The 8,805-nt window shown below is 39.4% G+C and overlaps 1 protein-coding gene across 4 annotated transcripts in view; it reads right to left on the reverse strand.

Moving 5' to 3' along the window:
* Positions 1-6,420, reverse strand: part of STK17B (serine/threonine kinase 17b) — a 36,649-nt gene extending 30,229 nt beyond the window's left edge. For 2 of the 4 annotated variants that reach the window (XR_007134049.1, XM_047773111.1), the window contains exon 1: positions 6,153-6,418. The gene's annotated coding sequence lies outside the window, so the exon portion shown is untranslated. Of the gene's footprint in view, positions 1-6,152 lie in introns of all 4 variants that reach the window. The other 2 variants (XM_047773113.1, XM_047773114.1) reach the window with 1 other exon arrangement.
* Between the last annotated feature and the right edge of the window lie 2,385 nt (positions 6,421-8,805).

The raw sequence follows: 8,805 nt of genomic DNA on the forward strand, positions 1-8,805 counted from the left end.
TCTGTAAGAGCAAAACATATTTCTTTACACATTAAGGGTTCACCTGGCTGGAAGGTCATGAGCCATTACTGCTCAAGTTTATAAAGCCTCAACATTTTCTCTGCATTTATTTAGAGCAGATGGTGTTCATTATCCAAATAACAGATTTGTTCTTATGAAAAGACCATAAGCATTTAGGGTAAATACTAAGCAAGAATTAATGCCTTGTTTAATACTGCATAGAAAAAACAAAATTACAAATCCTGAATTAATGTCATAGTTACAATCCTACATAATGAATAAAAATTTGTAACCTTAAGATAAATGTTAGTACAGAGAAAGACAACTATCATATGAGATCACTAATATGTGGAACATAATAAAGAACTATACAGGGGAACTTGTCAACAAAACAGAATCACACTCAAAGATTTTGAAACCAAACTTAATGGTTACCAAAGGGAGGGATAAGTGAGAAGTTGGGATTGATTTATACACACTATTATATATGGAATGGATGAGACAAGAACCTACTCTATAGCACAGAGAAATTTACTCAATGCTCTATAGTGACCTATATGGGAAAATAATTTGAAAAGGAACAAATATATGTATATGTATAACTGATTCTCCTTGCTGTATACCTGAAACTAACAACACTAAATCAACTATACTCCAATAAAATTTAAAAAACCAAACCAGAGAATAGTAAAATAAAAGAAAATAAAATACAAAAATAATTTTTTGAATTGGGATACATTTCATTCTAGCTCTGAATATACAAGCCATATCTCAGAAAAAAGGAAAAGCACATTTCTGAACATTGAACCTTAATCTAACTACTTATTGCTAATATGCCTACATTGCAAACTGCTTTAGGCATCCATATAGCATCCCTTAAGTACATCTTCCAACTATTTACTGTACTTGCAATAGTTGTCACAGCCTAGATATTTTTCTATTTCCTCTCCTTTGGCCAGTTTTGCACACAACGGAGAAGCAAGAATGTCCCCTCTGTCCACCAAACCCTCTCCAAACATCTTGTTGCCCTTCACATAAGATTTAATCCTTGAGTCCATGAAAGTTATCAGTCAATTCTCTGTCTCTCCTTGCATCTTCCTAAATATCCCACCAAATTTTCTTCAATAAACAATTGCAAATCTTTTCTTGTTTTCTGCCATAATTCACAGACCTAAAACTGATTCTAAATTACCACTATTGTCTCACTCCATTTGGAATTCATTTCTTTACACTTTGTTAGGCTATACTAATAAAAAAAATCTCAAGGAACTTAAGTAAATTTATGTGTGTTGGCATGTAGACACACAACTATAGACAAAATTAAGCATGAAAAACAGTAAGAGGACAATAAAAGGAGGAAAGAAACAAACTTTCAATTACATGGTACAACTAGAAATAATGGTACCTCAAACTTATTGCCAAAGCTTTTTTTCATTAACTCCCATTACAATAATTAGAATAAGAATTCAGATATAATAATTACAATAAGAATTCAGTGAAGAGAAGGAAATGTTAGGTTTGACTTGGGCCTTAATTTACTTGAGAAAGCAAATGTGATATGATCAAAACTAGGACGTACAACCCCTATAAAGCTCTAAATAGCTCTATTTAAAAAACAGTCATCATAATATTCACTTCAAAGTTATTAAATAAAAATACTTTATAAAATAGAATACATAAAAGTAAATTTAAAATATCTAGAGAATTCAATTGTCTTCTTTGATCCCTACATTATTAGCTCCCTACAAGTTCAAGTTCTTAGACCGTGACATACAAAAGCCTTTGAGACCAGGTACACAGAAGTTTCACTTCCTTTCACACTCATATCTCAAATTTGCTTCCACAACTGAGTTATACTTTTCTGTCCGAACATCCTCTCTACCTTTCCTTCAATGGCTAATTCTTCTAATGCATTCTTCTTACCTCAACAAAGAATGTCATCTCCCCCAGGAAGCTTTGCCTAAAACCCACAAGTTGCGTTAAATGCCTCTCCTTTATGCTTCAAATAGGAGGACCCTTAACGTACCTCTTTACCTCAACATGTAACATGTTAGTGTTTAAAGGGCAGCGATGCTTTACTTTTGCATCTAAATTCTCAGTGAGATGTCTGGCACCTGGGAAGAATTTTTTTTAATGTCTGATGAACTGAATTGTTAAGAATTATGAGATGTAGCAAGAAGAATTTTTAGGTACATATCTTCAAGGGGTTTAGCAGAATTTGAGAACCACCTTGAAATTATAATATTGGAGCTTCAAATGTAGTTAGTCTCTGCTTAATTCAGTATTTGGCTAAATAAAATAAGAACTATTTTAAATTGCAAATAGAAGTAGAAGCAAACTATTGCATTAGGAATGGATAAGCAATGAGATCCTGTTGTGTAGCACAGAGAATTATGTCTAATCACTTGTGATGGAACATGATGGAGGAGAATGTGAAAAAAAGAATGTATATAAATGTATAGCTGGGTCACTTCGCTATAGAGAAAAAATTGACAGAATACTGCAAATTAAATATAACAAAAAATTTTTTAAATAAACAAATTGCAAATAGACAATACCAGTCCTAAACAGGATAGCCACAAAGTCTGGAGACATGGATAAAATTATGTCATATATTGTAATATAATACCAACAGACCATTTATTTTATATTTACCTATCTTTCCAGAATAGATAGCCACTTCAGCTAAGAACATCAATATTTTAAGAGCTACCTCAATCAGGAAATTAAGATACTTGTCCTTCCAAGGACTGATAAATCTAGATCTTTATGAAATAAATTTGAAAGGCAATAGGAAGCAAAGTAAGGCACAGTATTACAGGGAAAAATCTCTTCCTTTCTACATCAGCATTTCTAGCTACCAAGTTTTCCAAGGAAACAGAGGAACTGGAGATTTCTTTATCTAGAACCCATCAAAATAAAGGAAGAACTTTCTGCTAGTGTGGCAGAGGATCCATTTTTAAGTAGTCATAGATTAGAGGCAAAGGAGTTGATATAGGGAAAGGGATGATGATTATTTTCAATCTCAAGGAAGACACTATTCCTTATACATATTTTACTAACAGGTTTGTTGGTTTGTTTGTTTTTTTAAGATTGAATAGAAAGTATAATTCAAGAACATAATCACAATTGGAAGCCAGGTAACTGACTCTAGTCTAACCAGTCTAGTGTATACTATCCAAGGGCTAAAGTCCCAGGTAATGACCCTAGGCCTCATTCTGTGTCGTGACAGTAAGGTCAGGTGCTGTCTCTTCTACCTATAGAAGGAGAATTAAACTCTATAATTGTGAACCAGGATGGAAAGATGTTGAAAAAAGGAAATAAAGTGGGCCATCAAACATACAGGGCTTGTCATTCATCAGATGGAAAATTAAGTTTCTGTTGTCAAATAAAGTACTATTTACTTACACCATCACCAAAATGATATTTATTCAGTAAGTATTGCAATGCATAATGGCATATGATCCTAGGCTTAAAGATGAAACTATCACCTCACTGTTAAGATTGAAATTTTTAAATGCTTAAAATATAACTATGTCCTCTTTTGAAGAAGTTGCAAAGGTTTAGGGGTGTATCAACACATGTTGCATATACATATTAAAAGAAACTAATTTAGATTTTTTAAGGGGCACTGAAGTTCACAGTTAAATGTATTTGGGGAAAAAGGGATAAATAAATCAAAGAAAAAATTAACAAAGTGTGTTCTTGAAAATTGCCACATTTGTCACACATATTTATATAATGTTTGTAACTTAATTACTAAGTATAGCTGTTAATTGAAATTGTCAAAGAAATATCCTTTGATAATACTCTATCATAGAATATAAAATACTTAAAAATAAAATCACTAAATTTTGTCATCAATGTTGTGGAAAACTAAAATAACTAAAATGTTTAAAGTTTTCACAAGTGGAAGGCAAGTACATAAATGACTGTTAATATTTCTGACACAATCAATACCCACAGAACACAAAAGAATTCTAAAAAAAACCATGAATCAATCAAAATCCTTTAACACTAGTACATCTAGAAGCACTATGCTACCTAACTGCCAATTTTTTACAGGAAATATGCATTTCAATATAATATACATGCAATTGTAAGACAATTTTAAGATTAAGTAAAAGTGTTAGTAATTGATTTCCTTGATTCTTAGGTTTTAAATTGGGTCTCTAAGAAAAAAATGGGAATTTTAGTAAAGAAATTATCTCATAATTATCAAACAGCTTCAAAAATGAAGATTTTAAAATATGTTTAAATGTTTACTTAACATGTAATACATTGTCAGTGGAAGCTTTAAGATAAAATTGCTTGATTGGAAATATGCCATAACATGCCTGTACCTTCTTCAGCTTTGTTATTAATATGCTGACATAGTGATCAATTAGTCGTTTCAACTTTCCTAAAAACTGATTCTATCTTAACCAAATTGTAATTCACTATTCAATGAGCCCAAGAGAAACTCCAACCATTCTGTCCATTCACAAAAGAAAGGCCCTTGACAACACAAATTTTATTTTAAAACTTGAATATATTTCCATGTAAATATATTTAACTTCGATTGTAGACCCATCATTTAGAAAAATGCTATAAAATGTATAATATATGCATTGAAAAATAAAGCAGCTATTAATACTACAATTATTAAAATATTAGAAAATTTTACAAAAACTGAACATCTGCTCTTAGGAGGATTAAAGGGGAAGAGGAGAGGTTTTAAACTAGGACACTGCTTCTGTGGACCAGTTTTCAAAAACACGATTTTATGGGTATGTGGTTTAATATTTATAAAACAAACACTTTAGAAGTGGTTGAAAACTATTTCTGCACAGTTAACTATAAAACTATAAAATGATGTATCAATGCCAAAGTAGACTTATCATCTTTTCCTTTAAGAAAATGGTGCTCCCGGGCTCAAAATGCCAGGTTACATATGCTGCCACTTGCCCAGCCATCTCAGTAGACCATGCTGTCTCAGCCCACACATTCTCAAAAGCTTGAGAATCTAAGATCTTGAGAATCACACCATATGAAACATCACTGCGTATCATTGGTACCACGGATGTAAACATTACGTTGGCAAAACAATCAGTGAATGTGATAAACGGAGCTAGTATAATTGAAATTTGATCAGTATGTGGTTTCAAAATATCGTTTTTCTTAATTTCAATTGGCAAAGTGATGTTGAAGTACCTCTAATTCCATTCCAGACATGGGAAGAACTAAAGTCAGCTACCAGCTGCCATAAAGTCTCTTTCAACTTTGTCTCCACTTATCCCTCTGAGGGGACTCAAGCGAAATGCTTTTCCGTACATTAAAACAAAGAGCTGGGTAATTGTCAAAATAGTTGTTTGTATAGTTTGAGGATGGGTCGTTGTACCCTTTGAGGTTTACATAGTGTCAAAATAAAATCAGATCGCTGAAGACCACTGAAACGACTGCAATTTGACTTCTCTATTCACTAACTGTAAAAAACTGTTGACAAGCAGTAACTGAAAATGCCCCACAAGATGAGCACAAACTTTTTCCAGACGAAAGTCAGCTGTGAACAGGACGTGCCCATGAGTCCAGACGTGAACACGTCCCGTGACCCCCACCACAGCTGTGAACTCGGGAGGGACCTGAAGGAAGGACCACGTCGACGCGACGTGGAAGGGACGCAAGTAAGCTGGTCGCAAAGGGGGCCCCCGCGGGACGCGCCCGGGGGAGAGTCTGAGCCGGGCAGGCTACAGCACGCGCAGACACACGAGCGCGCGCGCGCACACACACACACACACACACACTCTACACACGGGCCGAACTCCTCGGGCTGGGCTGAGAAAGGTACTGGGGGGACCACCGGTCGCCGCCGGCGCCGAACCCGAGGGAATCCGGGAAGCAGAACTCCAGCCGAAACGGGGCGAGAGGTTCGGAGCAGTCGGGCCACCTGAAGGGCGTTGGTGTGTGAGCCCATCTTCCCCAGGCTAGGGGTCCGAGGGGACCCTGGATCCGCCCACAACACCTGGACCCCCCCCTCCCCTGGACCCCTCCCACATTAGGGGGGGTCTCTGTTCCATGGGTAAAGGGGGCAGATTCAGGGGACTGGAGTCGCAGCCCCGAGCCCACCCGCCAATCCTCGCAGGACCGCGACGCGCGAGGCGGAAGACACTGACCGCTCGGGCCGCAGCAGGTTCCTTCGCGGCCGCCCCCTCCAAGGGGGCTCCCGTTCTGCCCCACGTCGGTGGCCACGACAGGACGCGTGCTCCAGTTCTATCCCGGTGAGGTGCCGGATAGCTCCGAACGTGGCAGGACCCACTTTTATTCTTCCGGACAACGGCCAACAGTTGTGACCCGACCTCCCCGTGAGGTGGCTCCCGGCGACGGCAACGAAGACGGAGACCGGAGCTTACAGTTGAGGTTTGAAAACTGCAGCCGCCTTGCAGGGCAGTGCTGTAGGCTAGAACCCACCCCCTCGGAAGGGAGAGCCAATCCGAACTCGCGTGGAGGGCTGGGCTGTCACATGTGGGCGGGGCGGGGCGCCGGGGCGGGGCGCCGGCACAGGGCGCGTGCTGCAGGGCGGGGCCTCGGCGGCAAGGGGGGTGTGGCCGGCGCCCAGCAATCCGAAGCTGGGAGGAGCTTCGGAGCAGGTGGGGTGCTCCAGGAATTGCTGCGACCGAGGAGTGAGGCAGGCGCTGCCTGGGACCGCTCAGGAGACTGCACCCGGTCTTCACACAGGGAGTGAACTTCTGCAGACGGGAGAGGGAAAAAGCAGTTAGTTGCTGCTTTCAACTCATTCCCAAACTTTTGTGCCTCTTTCCTAACTCTTCCTGGTCATCTTCCTTATCACCTGAAACCAGGTGGCCAGTGGAGAGCCCCATATGCTATAACTTTGCAAATATCAATATCGCTTGGAATTTATGGAACTTGGGCCCCACCGCTAAGTCCACTTCAGCGAATTGAGTCCTTCTGAGGCATGGCTGAAGGCAGTTTTAGGAGAGTGCAAATAAGATGATTTGCTGTTTTTTGCCTATAGGTATCTAAGGGAAAATGGGAAAGCATCTCAACAAACCATTCAGGATGTTATCTTTTGAAGAGAATGAAAAATTTGAAAGTCCTGTGCAAGGCACAGTTGAAGTTTCTTGGTTCTATATAATCTAGGATTGGTTTGCAAAGTATACTTACAATAATTGTAGAGGACTATTGGGGAAATATATTGGGAGGGGAATCGTTCTTTTTCAAAAGACTTCAACACTCAAACAGCATTTAAAGAGGAGGTTTTCTGTACAGCACAGAAAAATGAGTGTGATTGGGTCACTTCGTTGTACAACAGAACATGATGAAACATTGTAAATCAACTATTCTTCAATAATAAGGAAAATTTTTTTAAAAAAAGTTTTCTTGTTCTATCCCAGTAAACCAAGCAAATTCCCATCAAGCCATCCATTTGTTTTTCCATACTGTATTTTCCCCAAGATAAGTACATAAAATGCCCATCATTTACTCACATCTCCTTTTTACTTAACTGACTCCTCCCATTTAATGTGTCTATTCCCTAAACCTTGTCTCTTGGAGTATTTTGCTTCCATCTATCTAGTTTCTGGTTGCTAACAACTGGATTGACTGGAGAAGCCTAAAGTTAGAACAAAGCGGGGGGGAAAAAACCCTGGAAGTTGAAATGGACTTTATGGCTGTCATTATCTAAGAGTCCACAAACAGTGAGTGTTCCCATCTTTTCTTTTAAGAACAGGGGGCAGTTCCTAAAAGTCTCAACACCAGCACTGGAACCAGTAACTTCCAGAATTAACAGGACTGCAGCGTGGCGGCAATTTTTGTTTTTTTCTGAGTGTGTGTTTAATGCTGCACCTCCTCAATATTGACATTTGATCAATAGCCAGCTCTTAGCAACCTCCTCATACTCAGCCTGCCTTCCCCTCTGCCACAAATCCTCTCACCACATCACTTCACACCTAGATGCAAAGGCCTTTCTTTCTCCCATTACCACTTTAGACCAACCCTACTTGTGGTCACAAGCCCTCTGCTCTAACCAATCCGTTTCCTAGGGGTCTTTCCATGTCTTGTTTTTTCCTGCCTCTGCCTTGATGCCAGCTTTTCACCATCCTCCTCATCAGCACCTGTTCATCCATTTCCAGCTTAAGAAGATTACCCTCTCCAGAAATCACAAATTTTTGCTGATTTCTACTTTCCGCTCCCAGCCTGATGGTCTCTTTGCCCTCTGTCCCTAAGGTGCAGGGCTTATATTTGTTCCCTATTTTTCTCTTACACCCCCAAATAGATTGTTAACCCTCATGTCTAATGTCAGATTTCTTGGCTAGGATTTAGCACACTAGACCAAGCACATTCAAAGACACTTGCTTGGTCTTAAGCACTGTGGTTCTAATTACAAGAAATTTCTGATGGCAAGGAATTGACTATACCATCTGTAGCCCTGCATTAAAATTTAGGACTCTTGGAGTTCCCACAGTGGTGCAGCAGAAACGAATCCAACTAGGAACCATGAAGTGGTAGGTTTGATCCCTGGCCTCACTCAGTGGGTTAAGGATTCAGCATTGCCGTGAGCTGGGTCACAGACGAGGCTCAGATCTGGCATTGCAGTGGCTGTGGCATAGGCTGGCAGCTGTAGTTCCAATTAGACCCCTGGCCTGGGAACCTCCATGTGCTATGAGAGCAGTCCCAAAAAGCAAAAAAAAAAAAAAAAAGTAGGACTCAATATGTTCCTTGAATCTACCTAAAATCATTCACAGCCATGTCAAAGGTGCATGTTCTTGCTCTCATTCCCTTGAGTGGGAAATTCTCATGTGGCCAAAT

This window comes from Phacochoerus africanus, chromosome 3 (genome assembly GCF_016906955.1).
Source record: "Phacochoerus africanus isolate WHEZ1 chromosome 3, ROS_Pafr_v1, whole genome shotgun sequence".
NCBI classification, from domain to species: domain Eukaryota; kingdom Metazoa; phylum Chordata; class Mammalia; order Artiodactyla; family Suidae; genus Phacochoerus; species Phacochoerus africanus.